Source organism: Cherax quadricarinatus, chromosome 41 (genome assembly GCF_038502225.1).
Source record: "Cherax quadricarinatus isolate ZL_2023a chromosome 41, ASM3850222v1, whole genome shotgun sequence".
In the NCBI taxonomy this organism is placed as follows: domain Eukaryota; kingdom Metazoa; phylum Arthropoda; class Malacostraca; order Decapoda; family Parastacidae; genus Cherax; species Cherax quadricarinatus.
In genome coordinates, this window is record NC_091332.1 from 31,185,779 (window position 1) to 31,201,211 (window position 15,433).

Sequence of the window (15,433 nt, forward strand, 5' to 3'; positions counted from 1 at the left end):
CATAGCTGCTTTCTTGTCCGATAGACATTTTCGGGTCCGTATTGGCGCCTCACTTTCCTCAGACTTTGTACAAGCCGAGGGAGTTTCACAAGGTTGTGTCCTCAGCACTACTCTTTTTCTGTTACCTATAAATGACCTGCCTTCCGTTCTTCCTTCACATATTTGGTCGTCACTTTATGTTGATGACTTCGCTATAGCTTAATCAGGTGCTGACTGTCGATTAGTAGCAGTCTCCCTTCAGGTTGTGATAGACCGAGTCTCCCATTGGACTCCTTCTCACGGCTTTAAGTTTTCTAGTACGTAAACCCGGTTCATTACCTTCACTAGTTCTCTTACACGGTTCACGTATTCCGGCATATGATATGGTCAAGTTTCTTGGCCTGCTCTTTGATCGCCGGCTGACTTGGAGGCCACACATTTCTTCTTCAAAGATAACTTGCCATGGTCGGCTAAATCTCCTTAAAGTTCTCGCACATAGTTCATGGGGAACAGATCGTCGCACTCTCCTCTGTTTGCATTCCACCCTAGTCTTGTCCAAGCTGGATTATGGTGACCAAATCTGTTCTGCGGCCTCTCCCACAACTCTAAGTTAGATCCCATTCATCACCAAGGTCTCCATCTGTGCCTTGGTGCCTTTCGTTCTTCCCCTGTTGAGAGCCTCTATGCAGAAGCGAATATTCCATCCTTGTCCGATCACCATGATGCTCATTGCCTTCGCTATTATGCTCGATCTCATGACTTCCACAATCCTTCCGCATACAGGATGGTCACTGATGTTTAGTAGACGTTCTTTATTTGCTCGTTGCTCCTGCTTACTCCGCACCTTTTCTCTCCGCCTCCATTTGCTCTTGTCTTCTCTTCAGTTACCACCTTTCTATGTTCATGTAGTATCTCACTTTTCCCTGCTCCCTGGGAAGTTCCAGCTGTTCGTGTCTGTTCTTTCCCACTGCCATGTGCGAAATCCCGACTACCTCCGGTGGCTTCCTGCTCTCTTTTTCTTGACAACTTCTGCTCTCATTCTCATGCCATCGCAGTGTACACTGATGGTTCTAAGTCTTCTAACGGTGTCGGATTCGCAGCATTGTTTCCGGACAGTGTCATACGGGGACATTTATTATCCTCGGCTAGCATTTTTATGGCTGAATTGTATGCCATTCTTTAAGCTCTTATCTCATGGGTATCTCATGGAGAGGTGCCCTGTTCTTCTCTGTGAGAATTGTCAGGTTCCAGTTTCTGTTAGCCACATTCTATTGGACTGTCCACTATATCAACGAACACGCAGAATTTACCTACAACGTCGTCTCCACTCCGCTGCTCTTTCTTTACCTTCCCTTCTTGCTGATGGACCCTCCTTTAATCCAGACTCTCTCATTGATTTTTTGACAGCAACTGATTTACTACTCAAACTCTGACGATGCCTCTAGCTCCTCCATCCTTTCTACCTTAATCTCTAGCTACCCTCTACCCCTGCACTATCCATTGCCCAGCTGCACTCCATGCCCTAATAATCATCCCTCTCTCTCTTGCCACCCATTTTCCCTGCATCCTTCCCTGCCCTGCTGCGCTGTATAACCCTTGAGGTTTACCGCTTCTTTTTTATTATAATAATTCTGATTCTGCCGCTGGTATGGCAAGGCGCACAGAAATTCCTGGAGTGGAACAGGAAGTTGTCACAGGTGGTTGTGACTATTATGAAGCACAGATGCAGAAGGTTACAATGCTTATGACGGTGCGCAGCTAACAGCTGAGCAACGAAGTCGACTGTCAGTAGTGGTAAACAACTGGAGATCGGCAACAGAGGTATAAGAAACCGGCGAGGTTCCTCAGTTGTAAAATGTTGCTGAAATAGTAACTCTGTCCTGGTGGTATAGAAAAAGTCGAGTTCTCAAGAGGCTTTTGATGAGATCGTTGACCTGCACAGAAGTAGTATAACAGAGTTCTGGTAATAGTGTAGCAGTGTAGATCTAAAGCAATGGTGGAGGAACAGCACATGGAGGAACAGCACGTTGAGGAACAGCACGTTCCAGGATGAGGTCTTTGACGAGATCTTGGAGCTGCACAAAGGTAGTAGAACAGCGACATATATATGTCGTGCCGAATAGGTAAAATTTGCGATTTTGACTTAAATAGCAATGCTCTTCTTGCCGAATAAGGCTAGCGAAAATTTGTGCGAGCAATAATTTCGCAAAAATCATTCTGAACCTAACGAAAAAATATATTTCATTGTGTTTATTAAATTATTGCAAATTTATCTAAAATATATTTAGTTAGATTAGGCTAAATTAAATTGTGCTTTTCATAATAAGGTTAGGCAAGTTTTCTAAGGTTCTTTGATTACAGAATTATTAATTTTTACATTAACTTGTATGGAAAAAAATTATATCTTTAAATATATAAGAGAAAATTTTAGAAAGGACTATTTAAATGAGCTCTTGCTAATTAACCAATTTTACCTATTCGGATAAGGATAAGACAAAAAATGGAATCTCAAGAGATAGGATATAGAGGCAAGGAAACCGAGGATGGGGTCTGTGAGAAGGAGGAATGAGCAGAAAGGCTCAAGAGTAAAATGGAACGAGAGTGGGAAAATATGCTTAACAAGCTTTGCAATGGTGGAGAAGATATCTGCAGAGAGCACAGAGTGGGAGATAAGAGATGTAGCTGCTGAGTCAAAGATACAGAGACTGGCAGAAGAACTAGAAGTGCCAAAGCACGATATAAAGACAAGAAATGAAAGGAGTAATGTGTTGGAAACAGGAACATCAGCAGAGAGGAGACTGAAGGAGAGGATGAAGCTGAGAAGTCCCTTGCAGAAGTAATACAAGGCCATCAGGGTGTCTGACAGATGATAAGGGAAACAATAAAGGAGATGCTTAAATCAAATCCAGAGATATGGAGGGGAAAATAAATGTGAAGAAGAGAGGGAGAATCCAGTAATTAATTGTGGGCTTCAGTAGGCTGAAAGGAAGATCTATGATGAAAGAATACATTGAGAGGAAAAACATATTGAGAACACCATCGCAATAACAGAAAAGATGGATATCTCCCAGCTAACAATTTTTTACAGACTTGGGGAGTATTTGAGGGAAAAAAATTGCAAAGTCAAAATGACATTCAAGACAGATGTAATAGGGAACACCATCCAACAACAGAAACCACTGTTAACAGACAACTGCATAGTCATGAAGCTTAGTGAAGCACAAAGAAGACTTCAGATGGAGTACAGGCTAGGGCAGGGGTCGGGGAACTGGGTTAAATTACCCAAAATGGGGCAAAAATGAAAAAATCTCGGGGGTAATGAAGGCTTAATAAACACATATATAAAAGTGCACAAAAAAATATTTAATAAGAGGCAAATTACGAAAGTTATATTTTTCAAACAATTAATTTGTAGTTTCTTACTAAAGTTAAAAATAAAATTTGTGGGGACCATTTATTAAGATGGCAATGATGTAATACGGATAAGGACTGCAGCGGCTGGCAACACCACGAGTGTTAGCATTGACTCGGGAGCCGGCACGACAACTGCATGTTTCATTGTTGACACACAATCACCTAACTTTTGGCCTAGCATCTTATCTCACTATCAATAACTGTGTCTGCTTCCAATCATTGTTTATGTTAGTAGGTTTAAGACTTTCGATGACCAATGAGATTTTGATTAAATTTGTTTGTTACTATTTTTTATTTTGTGCAGTTTATTTTTCATTTTATTTTGTTAATTTCATGGTTTTTTTAAAGTTGCTTTTATCATGTATAATAGTACATACTTAGAAGTTTATATGACTATTCTCCATACAAATGGATTCAATGAACTATTTTGAATTTGATTGATCATTGTGTATTTCTGGATTCTGTGAACTTTCAAGTCTAGTGGGTAATTTCACTGTACACAAATTTGTTTGAGGGTAATACCCAAAAAAAGTTCGCCGAGCCCTGGGCTAGGGGATTAAAGGCTGCAAACCTCACTTACGAGAAACGATCTTGGGGTGAGCATATACTGAGTACGTCCCTTGAGGCGCACATCATCCAAATAACCGCTGCAGCATATGAGAGCCTGGCAAACCTGAGAACGTATTTCGATGTCTGAGTGAAGAGTCATTCGGGACACTGTACACCCTGTACGTCTGGCCCATATTGGAGTTTGCAGCACCATTCCGGAACCCACACCTTGTAAAATACGTAAAAAAAATTGGATAGAGTGCTAAGGTTTGCAACAAGACTAGTCCCAGAGCTAAGGGATTTATGAGAGAAGACAGCAGATGATAAAATGGATAGGGGGGACATGCTAATGGCATATAAAATACTGAGAAGAATTGACAAGGTGGGAGGGCTAGAATGTTTCAGAAATGGGACACATGAACAATGGAACACATCTGGAAGTTGAAAACTCAGACAAATCATAGGGATGTTAGTAAGTATTTCTATAGCCTCAGAATTCTCAACAATCTGGAGAGTGGAGTAGTGGAGGTAGGATACATACATAGCTTTAAGAAGAGGTATGATGAGGCTTTTGGAGTGGGGAGAGTGTGATCTAGGAGAGACTTATGAAGAGGCAGGGCCAGGAGCTGTGAATCGACCCCTGAAATCACATATAGGTGAGTACACACATATACACACATTACTTATTCTTGTATAGTCAAGTATAATGACGTTGTATACTTGTAGCAATACAGATTATTATTATTATTATTATTATTATTATTATTATTATTATTATTATTATTGTTGTTGTTGTTATTGTTCTCTGGAAGATGTATCCCTTAATAGATATTACATTTATTACAATATTTTAAGAGCAAACGTGTTTTCTGAACATTTGCCTAACATATCTTGGTAATTCTTCGTCCCTCTGTCACTAGTACTGCAACTCCTTGTTTTACACACACACACACACACACAGAGAGGAGACAGCGGAGAAGAAAGTGATTACATAGCGGGAACGCTTCACTCTGGAGGTCCCAAGGTGGTAATAGCAGTGATGTATAACCCACCACAGAACAGCAGGAGGCCAAGGCAAGAGTACGACGAGAGCAATAGAGCAATGGTTGACACACTGGCTACAATGGCCAGAAGAGCTCATGCATGCAGGGCAAAGCTCCTGATCATGGGTGACTTTAACCACAAAGAGATCGATTGGGAGAACTTGGACCCGCATGGGGGCCAAGATACATGGAGGGCTAAGATGATGAAGGTGGTACTGGAAAACTTCATGTATCAACACGTAAGGGGACACTACAAGAGAGAGAGGAGAGGATGAACCAGCAAGGCTGGACTTAGTATTCACCTTGAGTAGTGCAGATATCGAGGACATCACATATGAAAGACCCCTTGGGGCCAGTGACCATGTGGTTTTAAGCTTCGAATACACAGTAGAGCTACAAGTGGAGGGAGAAGCAGGAAGGCCAGGACGAATGAAGCCAAACTACAAGAAAAGGGACTACACAGGAATGAGGAACTTCCTGAACGGGGTTCAGTGGGACAGAGAACTGGCAGGGAAGCCAGTTAATGAGATGATGGAATATGTAGCAACAAAATGCAAGGAGGCTGAGGAGAGGTTTGTACCCAAGGGTAACAGGAATAATGAAAAAGCCAGGATGAGCCCATGGTTTACCCAAAGGTGCAGGGAGGCAAAAACCAAGTGTGCTAGGGAATGGAAGAAATATAGAAGGCAAAGGACCCAGGAGAATAAGGAGAGCAGTCGTAGAGCCAGAAACGAATATGCACAGATAAGAAGGGAGGCCCAAAGACAATATGAAAATGACACAGCAGCGAAAGCCAAATCTGATCCGAAACTGTTGTACAGCCACATCAGGAGGAAAACAACAGTCAAGGACCAGGTAATCAGGCTAAGGAAGGAAGGAGGAGAGACAACAAGAAATGACCGTGAAGTATGTGAGGAACTCGACAAGAGATTCAAAGAAGTGTTCACAGAGGAGACAGAAGGGGCTCCAGAAAGACGGAGAGGTGGGGCACACCACCATGTGCTGGACACAGTGCACACAACCGAGGAAGAAGTGAAGAGGCTTCTGAGTGAGAGCTGCACACAACCGAGGAAGAAGTGAAGAGGCTTCTGAGTGAGCTAGATACCTCAAAGGCAATGGGGCCAGATAACATCTACCCATGGGTATTGAGAGAGGGAGCAGAGGCGCTATGTGTACCCCTAACAACAATATTCAATACATCTATCGAAACAGGGAGATTGTCTGAGGCATGGAAGACAGCAAATTTAGTCCCAATCTTTAAAAAAGGAGACAAACATGAAGCATAAACTACAGACCAGTGTCACTGACATGTATAGTATGCAAAATCATGGAGAAGATTATCAGGAGAAGAGTGGTGGAACACCTAGAAAGGAATGATCTCATCAACAGCAACCAACATGGTTTCAGGGACGGGAAATCCTGTGTCACAAACTTACTGAAGTTCTATGACATGGTGACAGCAGTAAGACAAGAGAGAGAGGGGTGGGTGGATTGCATATTCTTGGACTGCAAGAAGACGTTTGACACAGTTCCACACAAGAGATTGGTGCAAAAACTGGAGGACCAAGCAGGGATAACAGGGAAGGCACTACAATGGATCAGGGAATACTTGTCAGGAAGACAGCAGCGAGTCATGGTACGTGGCGAGGTGTCAGAGTGGGCACCTGTGACCAGCGGGGTCCCACAGGGGTCAGTCCTAGGACCAGTACTGTTTCTGGTATTTGTGAACGACATGACGGAAGGAATAGACTCTGAGGTGTCCCTGTTTGCAGATGACGTGAAGTTGATGAGAAGAATTCACTCGATCGAAGACCAGGCAGAACTACAAAGGGATTTGGACAGGCTGCAGACATGGTCCAGCAATTGGCTCCTGGAGTTCAATCCCACCAAGTGCAAAGTCATGAAGATTGGGGAAGGGCAAAGAAGACCGCAGACGGAGTACAGTCTAGGGGGCCAGAGAGTACAAACCTCACTCAAGGAAAAAGATCTTGGGGTGAGTATAACACCAGGCACATCTCCTGAAGAGCACATCAACCAAATAACTGCTGCAGCATATGGGCGCCTAGCAAACCTCAGAACAGCATTCCGACATCTTAAAAAGGAATCGTTCAGGACCCTGTACACCGTGTACGTTAGGCCCATATTGGAGTATGTGGCACCAGTTTGGAACCCACACCTAGCCAAGCACGTAAAGAAACTAGAGAAAGTGCAAAGGTTTGCAACAAGACTAGTCCCAGAGCTAAGAGGTATGTCCTACGAGGAGAGGTTAAGGGAAATCAACCTGACGACACTGGAGGACAGGAGAGATAGGGAGGACATGATAACGACATACAAAATACTGAGAGGAATTGACAGGGTGGACAAAGACAGGATGTTCCAGAGATTGGACACAGTAACAAGGGGACACAGTTGGAAGTTGAAGACACAGATGAATCAAAGGGATGTTAGGAAGTATTTCTTCAGCCACAGAGTAGTCAGGAAGTGGAATAGTTTGGGAAGCGATGTAGTGGAGGCAGGATCCATACATAGCTTTAAGCAGAAGTACGATAAAGCTCATGGTTCAGGGTGAGTGACCTAGTAGCGACCAGTGAAGAGGCGGGGCCAGGAGCTCGGACTCGACCCATGCAACCTCAACTAGGTGAGAACTAGGTGAGTACATACACACACACACACATACACACACACACACACACACACACACACACACATATATATACACATGATAACGACATACAAGATACTGCGGGGAATAGACAAGGTGGACAGAGATAGGATGTTCCAGAGAGGGGACACAGGGACAAGGGGTCACAACTGGAAGCTGAAGACTCAGACGAGTCACAGGGACGTTAGGAAGTATTTCTTCAGTCATAGAGTTGTCAGCAAGTGGAATAGCCTAGCAAGTGAAGTAGTGGAGGCAGGAACCATACATAGTTTTAAGAAGAGCTATGACAAAGCTCAGGAAGCAGAGAGAGAGAGGATCCAGTAGCGATCAGTGAAGAGGCGGGGCCAGGAGCTGAGTCTCAAGACCCAAGGTGGACTGCAGGGGACACACAATTAGGTCAGACGAGTACACACACACAGCACACAGGCACATACATATATATATATCCAGTATAGTGAAGAGGCGGGGCCAGGATATATGCAACCACAATATGAGTATAGGTATACATATATATATATATACACACACACACATATATACACACAAATATATATACACACACATACACACACACATACATATATATACACACACACACACACACATACATACACACACACACACACACACACACACACACACACACACACACACACACACACACACACATACACACACACACACACACATACACACCCACATACACACACACACATACACACTCACACACACACACACACACACACACACACACACACACACACACACACACACACACACACATCACTGGGATGTTAGGAAGTATTTCTTCAGTCACCGAGTAGTCAGGAAGTGGAACAGTTTGGGAAGCGATGTAGTGGAGGCAGGATCCATCCATAGATATAAGCAGAGGTATGATAAAGCTCATAGTGCAGGGAGAGTGACCCAGTAGCCGCCAGTGAAGAGGCGGGTCCAGGAGCTATGAATCGACCCCTGCAACCACAACTAGGTGAGTGCACACACGCGCGCGTGCTCTAGTCCCTATCTTTTATCAGTTTTAAAGAATATAGTAGTGATTCATTCTAGTGAAATGGACAAAGCTGGCACCCTGGCACCAGAGAGAATCACATCATCCATTACGTACATGCTATATTAGTCATGGACGTTATCCCAGTTGTCAGTCAATGGAACTCCAAATTCCCCGCAGCATTTGTCTAGCCAGCAATTCACTCTTATTACCCAAAAATCTGCATTCACTTCCCGCTCCTCTCCTAAGAAAAATGCTACATATATAACCAGGATTCCTTCCTTTTACCTAATTACACAAATTTTTGCCTCGTAATTGGCTAGCAACTCGACACACTTGCATTTCCCAATATCATTTCTTCCAGCACTGAAGCAGATAATAGGGATGTTTTCATTACCTGAATATATTGTCTAACCTGTTAACTGCTTCACCTAAACTTGCTCTAGGGGAAACATACTTATCCCTATTACAGAAAATATGGCACTTATATCGAATGTGAGACTCTCCAACAACAATGTCCCTTGTGATGAATGTTTTTGAAAACCGACAAGTTGAAGAATTGAGACACTTATGCAACACATGGGAATCTTGTGTTGCATGAGTGTCTCAATTCTTCAAGAATGTCCCTTGTCTTACGTGATGAGGTATCTGTCCTGTTTGTTTCTTAAGTCACAACTGCTCACTAGTTGAAAAAAAAGCGATTTCTGTTCTCTAAGCCTCAACACATGGGAATCTTGTGTTGCATGAGTGTCTCAATTCTTCAAGAATGTCCCTTGTCTTACGTGATGACGTATCTGTCCTGTTTGTTTCTTAAGTCACAACTGCTCACTAGTCCTGAAAAAAAAGCGATTTCTGTTCTCTAAGCCTCAACCTTCCTCAATTTTATCCACCTCCCGCTTCTGGAATCCAGTTCGTTAAATCCATTGTGTTTCCATTCGTTTCTGCCAATCCATTATATATCTTATTGCACTTTTTATCCTTCTTATACAAATGAGAATTTGATTTATCATTCTCCCTCCTCTAAACTAGAACCTCATCCTTGACAACTAGAACCTCATCCTTGACTATTAGAACCTCATCCTTGACAACTAGAACCTCATCCTTGACAACTAGAACCTCATCCTTGACAACTAGAACCTCATCCTTGACTACTAGAACCTCATCCTTGATAACTAGAACCTCATCCTTGACTACTAGAACCTCATCCTTGATAACTAGAACCTCATCCTTGACAACTAGAACCTCATCCTTGGCTACTAGAACCTCATCCTTGGCTAGAACCTCATCCTTGACAACTAGAACCTCATCCTTGAGAATTAGAACCTCATCCTTGACTACTAGAACCTCATCCTTGACAACTAGAACCTTATCCTTGACTACTAGAACCTCATCCTTGACAACTAGAACCTCATCCTTGACTACTAGAACCTCATCCTTGACAACTAGAACCTCATCCTTGACTACTAGAACCTCATCCTTGACAACTAGAACCTCATCCTTGACAACTAGAATCTCATCCTTGACAACTAGAACCTCATCCTTGACTACTAGAACCTCATCCTTGACAACTAGAACCTCATCTTTGACAACTAGAACCTCATCCTTGACTTCTAGAACCTCATCCTTGACGACTAGAACCTCATCCTTGACTACTAGAACCTCATCCTTGACCACTAGAACTTCATCGTTGACTACTAGAACCTCATCCTTGACAACTAGAACCTCATCCTTGACTACTAGAACCTCATCCTTGACTACTAGAACCTCATCCTTGACTATTAGAACCTCATCATTGACAACTAGAACCTCCTTGACAACTAGAACTTTGATAACTAGAACCTCGTCCTTACTACTAGAACCTCATCCTTGACAACTAGAGCCTCATTCTTGACCACTAGAACCTCCTTGGCAACTAGAACCACCTCCTTGACAACTAGAACCTCCTCCTTGACAACTAGAACCTCCTTGACAACTAGAACCTTGATAATTAGAACCTCGTCCTTGACAACTAGAACCTCATCCTTGACAACTAGAACCTCATCCTTGACAACTAGAACCTCATCCTTGACAACTAGAGCCTCATTCTTGACCACTAGAACCTCCTTGACAACTAGAACCTCATCCATGACAACTAGAACCTCCTTGACAACTAGAACCTCCTCCTTGACAACTAGAACCTTCTTGACAACTAGAACCTCATCCATGACAACTAGAACCTCATCCTTGACAACTAGAACCTCGTCCTTGACAACTAGAGCCTCCTCCATGACAACTAGAACCTCCTTGACAACTAGAACCTCCTCCTTGACAACTAGAACCTCATCCATGACAACTAGAACCTCATCCTTGACAACTAGAACCTCATTCTTGACCACTAGAACCTTGACAACTAGAACCTCCTCCTTGACCACTAGAACCTCCTCCTTGACAACTAGAACCTCCTCCTTGACAACTAGAACCTCCTTGACAACTAGAACCTCCTTGACAACTAGAACCTCCTCCTTGACAACTAGAACCTCCTTGACAACTAGAACCTCCTTGACAACTAGAACCTCATCCATGACAACTAGAACCTCCTTGACAACTAGAACCTCCTCCTTGACAACTAGAACCTTCTCCTTGACAACTAGAACCTCCTTGACAACTAGAACCTCCTTGACAACTAGAACCTCCTTCTTGACAACTAGAACCTCCTCCTTGACAACTAGAGCCTCCTTGACAACTAGAACCTCCTTGACAACTAGAACCTCTTTGACAACTAGAACCTCCTCCTTGACAACTAGAATCTCATCCTTGACAACTAGAACCTCATTCTTGACCACTAGAACCTCCTTGACAACTAGAACCTCCTCCTTGACAACTAGAACCTCCTTGACAACTAGAACCTCCTCCTTGACAACTAGAACCTCATCCATGACAACTAGAACCTCATCCTTGACAACTAGAACCTCATTCTTGACTACTAGAACCTTGACAACTAGAACCTCCTCCTTGACAATTCGAACCTCCTCCTTGACCACTAGAACCTCCTCCTTGACAACTAGAACCTTGTCCTTGACAACTAGAACCTCCTTGACAACTAGAACCTCCTTGACAACTAGAACCTCCTTGACAACTAGAACCTCCTCCTTGACAACTAGAACCTCCTTGACAACTAGAACCTCATCCATGACAACTAGAACCTCCTTGACAACTAAAACCTCCTCCTTGACAACTAGAACCTTCTCCTTGACAACTAGAACCTCCTTGACAACTAGAACCTCCTTGACAACTAGAACCTCCTTCTTGACAACTAGAACCTCCTCCTTGACAACTAGAGCCTCCTTGACAACTAGAACCTCCTTGACAACTAGAACCTTTTTGACAACTAGAACCTCCTCCTTGACAACTAGAACCTCATCCTTGACAACTGGAACCTCATTCTTGACCACTAGAACATCCTTGACAACTAGAACCTCCTCCTTGACAACTAGAACCTCCTCCTTGACAACTAGAACCTCCTTGACAACTAGAACCTCCTCCTTGACAACTAGAACCTCCTTGACAACTAGAACCTCCTCCTTGACAACTAGAACCTCCTTGACAACTAGAACCTCCTCCTTGACAACTAGAACCTCCTCCTTGACAACTAGAACCTCATTCTTGACCACTAGAACCTCCTTGACAACTAGAACCTCCTCCTTGACAACTAGAACCTCCTTCACAACTAGAACCTCCTCCTTGACAACTAGAACCTCCTTGACAACTAGAACCTCTTTGACAACTAGAACCTCCTCCTTGACAACTAGAACCTCATCCTTGACAACTGGAACCTCAGTCTTGACCACTAGAACCTCCTTGACAACTAGAACCTCCTCCTTGACAACTAGAACCTCCTTGACAACTAGAACCTCCTCCTTGACAACTAGAACCTCCTTGACAACTAGAACCTCCTTGACAACTAGAACCTCCTCCTTGACAACTAGAACCTCCTTGACAACTAGAACCTCCTCCTTGACAACTAGAATCTCATCCTTGACAACTAGAACCTCATTCTTGACCACTAGAACCTCCTTGACAACTAGAACCTCCTCCTTGACAACTAGAACCTCCTTGACAACTAGAACCTCCTCCTTGACAACTAGAACCTCCTTGACAACTAGAACCTCCTTGACAACTAGAACCTCCTTGACAACTAGAACCTCATCCTTGACAACTAGAACCTCATCCTTGACAACTAGAACCTCATCCTTGACAACTAGAACCTCATCCTTGACAACTAGAACCTCCTTGACAACTAGAACCTCCTTGACAACTAGAACCTCATCCTTGACAACTAGAACCTCATCCTTGACAACTAGAACCTCCTTGACAACTAGAACCTCCTCCTTGACAACTAGAACCTCATCCTTGACAACTAGAACCTCCTCCTTGACAACTAGAACCTCCTTGACAACTAGAACCTCCTTGACAAATAGAACCTCATCCTTGACAACTAGAACCTCATCCTTGACAACTAGAACCTCCTTGACAACTAGAACCTCCTTGACAACTAGAACCTCATCCTTGACAACTAGAACCTCATCCTTGACAACTAGAACCTCCTCCTTGACAACTAGAACCTCCTTGACAACTAGAACCTCCTTGACAACTAGAACCTCATCCTTGACAACTAGAACCTTATCCTTGACAACTAGAACCTCATCCTTGACACCTAGAACCTCATCCATGACAATTAGATCTCTGCTTCAAGAATTCTTGTGATCAAACTTTTCACTTAAAGTTTCTATAGAAACTCACCCAAGTCCTGACAACCTCCTATACACCTATATAGGAGGTTGTGAGGCTATGTATAGCTATATATAGCCTATATAGCGCTATATATTTTATTTATGTATACAATCATGGACTCGAAGTAATATAAGTGTCAATTAACTGTTTTGACTTAGAAATTATCAGGTTTCAAATAATTTGTGATCAAGAGCTTATCAGATGACAGTAGTTGGCAGACTCATCGTCACAAATTTTTGCTTTTTTTTCCATTTTTCTTATTACTTTCCACTTGTAAAAGTATTATTAAACTATTTTGTGTCTCGTTTGTACCAAATATTAGGTTTTAATTTCTGTGAAAAGTCTCTTGGCTTTTTTATTCGGTTTCGATAAGTTTAGTTTCTGTTTTCATTCCTATTTTGACTTTTGTATATATAGTGTAGCTTTTTCTTAGTTCTTTTTCACACTGAATAAAAGATATCATTAGTTTACTCAGTGCCAATTTTTCGCAACTGCCAAAACATCTGTTCTTTATATACACTCTTTTTTTCCCCCTTTTCTACTTTAACCATTACTACTAATTGGGCACATTTACGTTATTAATGACATATCACATTATAAATACCCAGAAACCATTTTCCGACTTGTCTAGATTAGCCTCTGAAGAGTTTGCTTCTCCTTGTAAAAACATTATTAATGTGGTAAGCAACTCCGTTAATGTTGTTTATTAAAATAGGCAAAACGATCAGCAAAAGCCATTCGTTCTCACCGACGGGCCACTTGGAACTGAGTGCCACTGAGTGGAAAACTGAACACATATGCAGTTTAATGTGATCCTTTATTGACAACGTTTCGCCCATATAGTGGGTTTTATCATATCACAAACAGATCTATCTGGGTGAAAGGTACGTGAGTACTTTGGATGCAGTCAGGTGGAGAATGATGGGTAGGTTGGATCTGACGAGGATCTGCACGGTACTGGCGAGTGTGTGGGCGAAACGTTGTCAATAAAGGATCACATTATACTGTCCATGTGTTTATTTTTCCATTGTATCTGTGTTTTATGCCATTTATTTCCATGCTCCACTTTATTGTCTCTTGCGAGTACGAGACTCGGGGTCACTTAAAGTAACATTCATAGCACCACTTTAATCTGATACCAATCTGTTAGTTTTGTATAATATACTGTTGTGTGGGTCAATAACATTTTGGAATTTGTACAAGGTTATGTGTGGTAGAAGTTGACCTTCGTCACCAACTCATATGTTGAGTGCAAGGACAAGTTAGGACCATCTTTCTACTCTTCTGGCATCACTGAGTCTGACATGTTGAATTTCCCCACATCAAATCTAATATATGAAAGTTCTATGGAAATTGATCAGAGTTAGGAAGGCCATATTTAGAGAGACAAATATGTGCAGTTCAATGGTTTGTGGTCGAGTGAAATACCACCAGAAGATACAGAAAATAGTGATCCGGTCCTCAACAATCACTCCATCACAAGCCACTGAGTACATCACAAGTGGCCCAGCACTCTACCCCAACCACTACTCCACAATAAACAGTACTCGGACACTACTACTCTGCCTCACTCTCACCATACACCAGCTACCACCAGCTACCACCAGCTACTAAACACGTGTATCACGTCATATATCTTGGCAATAAACCAACAATAACTGTAATTATCTTCAGCTTGATGCTTTGGCCCCTCAAGGGAGGTCCCTCGTCGCTGGTGAGAGGCTCTTGATCTAGGGAATTGGATCTGTGCTCCAGTTCCCTGAATTAAGCCTGAATACCTTCCATCCCCCCTCACACACACACAGACACTGTATAATCCTACGGGTTTAGACCTTTCAAAATGGACACATGACGATACAGCCGCCTAGAGTCTGTTTCATTTGCATTTTTGTTGAATAAACATCTTCAGAAATAGCTTATTTTTGTTGAACAAACATCTTAATAGCGTATTTTTGTTGAATAAACATCTTAATAGCGTATTTTTGTTGAACAAACATCTTAATAGCGTAT